Here is a 1,984-nt window from a genome sequence, read left to right as displayed (position 1 = left end):
ATACTGTGATCTATATCGGCACAATAACCGGAATCTTGCTGTTTCTTTCATACTCCTGGTGAATCCGCCAGCGCAGGTGAAGTTTTGCTTGCTGCGTTATGTGGGACCTCAGCCCCCAAATCCCACCAGCCCCACAGATGGTCTTGTGGCTGACTTTAGATGCGCCATGTGCTTTCCAAACAACCCTTCTCTCCCCCCTGCTGCTGAAGTATCAGTTCTGCCTGCTGAGCCAGTTCTCTTCTAGGAACATGGTAATGCCTGCATGGAGAAAATGCTAATCTGGGATCTCTCTTTTAATTTTTTTTCTTAATATAGAAAATTTTCTGATTTCAAAACTGAATCGTATTTACATATTTCAAAGAACTGTTTGAATGCTCTTGATTTCTATGGTAAAAATTGTTAGAGGCAGTAATCAGTTTCTTAAGTTTCCCTCCCTTTTATTTAAAGGGAAGAGTAAAAGTAAACTTGCACCAAATATTTGGTGCACCTGCTGACTCGTGTGTGACTTGACTGGAGAAAGGGACACTTGTGTGGTCTTGAAACTGCTTTCATCTAGGGAAGAAATAGCATTGCTTGGCTGTGGCAGATGACAGGTTTAGTAGTGTAAAACAAGATTGTATTCATGTCTCACTGTTCTGTTACAAATTTTGGTTCTTCTTGAAAGTGGTGGAAAATTTCACAGGGTGGGGGGAAGGGATCTCAATAAACTGGAGTGTGCAAGATGAGAATAGAGAAGAAAAAGAGAAGACCCTTTAAAGGGTGATAGTTGCATCTGAAGTGAGAGTTGAGTAATGTTATTTGAAAGAAAAATGCTTTAATGGCTAAATTGGACAACTAGCTCGCAATATCAATAGTTGCATCTGAAGTGAGAGTTGAGTAACGTTATTTGAAAGAAAAATGCTTTAATGTTGGCTAAATTGGACAACTAGCTTGCAATATCACTTTATTTTTTTAATGGCTAAATTGGACAACTAGCTCGCAATATCACTTAATAGCAACATGCTTTTAAAAAATAAAGATAATTTTTATTTCATCAAGGAAAATTATTTCTTATCTACTTAAAATGTATGTCGAAACTACAAATATTGCTTTGGAGACCTAAAGTTGTACGAATATAATATTAATTGTTCCTTTTCCCTATGTTTTTGTTTACAGACCAGTCTTTCCATATGGGGATGGGGAAGTCTTGGTGTTGTGCTTTTTCTAGTAACTTTTGGACCCTTCGCTATATTTTACTTTGCATTTTATATCCTCTGCTTTTTGGGTGGGTAAGTATACTACTTAGTGTTTTGTATAATTTACTATGAAAGTAAAATTTTAATGTATATATTAGCAAATAGTTTGCTTTGAAAATCTGAAGTGACTTTTATGTAGTTAATATTTACACATTTGAGCAGCTCTTTATGAGCCATTTTTTTTCTTGAAATTACAACTTTATCAAAACTAATTTTTCCCCTGTTGAATAGTGCTTATACTACCTTTGCCCAGGCAAAAAAAAAAAAAAAAAAAAAAATTCTGATAAAAAAAAAAAGTAGCTATTTATAATGGGTGTTGGAGGACAAATGCATAAAACCCATGTTAACTTCAATTCATATAATAGAATCATAGCATGGGCTGGGTTGAAAAGGACCTTAAAGATCATCTAGTTTCAACCCCCCTGCTGTGGGCAGGGTTGCCAGCCACTAGAGCAGGCTGCCCAGGGCCCCATCCAGGCTGGCCTTGAACCCCTGCAGGGATGGGGCATCCACAGCCTCTCTGGGCAACCTGGGCCAGTGCCTCACCATCCTCTGAGTGAAGAATTTTCTTCTCATATCTAACCTAAATCTCCCCTCTTAGTTTAAAACCGTTCCCCCTCATCCTGTCACTATCAACACATGTAAACAGTTGCTCCCCCTCCTGTTTATAGGCTCCCTTCAAGTACTGGAAGGCTGCAATGAGGTCACCCCAGAGCCTTCTCTTCTCCAAGCTAAAAAAGCCCAGGTCC

At 38.5% G+C, this 1,984-nt stretch overlaps 1 protein-coding gene across 1 annotated transcript in view; it reads left to right on the top strand.

Moving 5' to 3' along the window:
• The first annotated feature begins 1,157 nt into the window (after nucleotides 1-1,157).
• SNX13 (sorting nexin 13) overlaps nucleotides 1,158-1,984 on the top strand; it is a 45,569-nt gene continuing 44,742 nt past the window's right edge. Inside the window, exon 1 of the mRNA XM_010081283.1 lies at nucleotides 1,158-1,268. The gene's annotated coding sequence lies outside the window, so the exon portion shown is untranslated. The remainder of the gene's footprint in view (nucleotides 1,269-1,984) is intronic.

The sequence above is a fragment of the Pterocles gutturalis genome, unplaced genomic scaffold (genome assembly GCF_000699245.1).
Source record: "Pterocles gutturalis isolate BGI_N339 unplaced genomic scaffold, ASM69924v1 scaffold14669, whole genome shotgun sequence".
Classification (NCBI taxonomy): domain Eukaryota; kingdom Metazoa; phylum Chordata; class Aves; order Pterocliformes; family Pteroclidae; genus Pterocles; species Pterocles gutturalis.
This window is presented reverse-complemented; position numbering and strand designations above follow the sequence as displayed.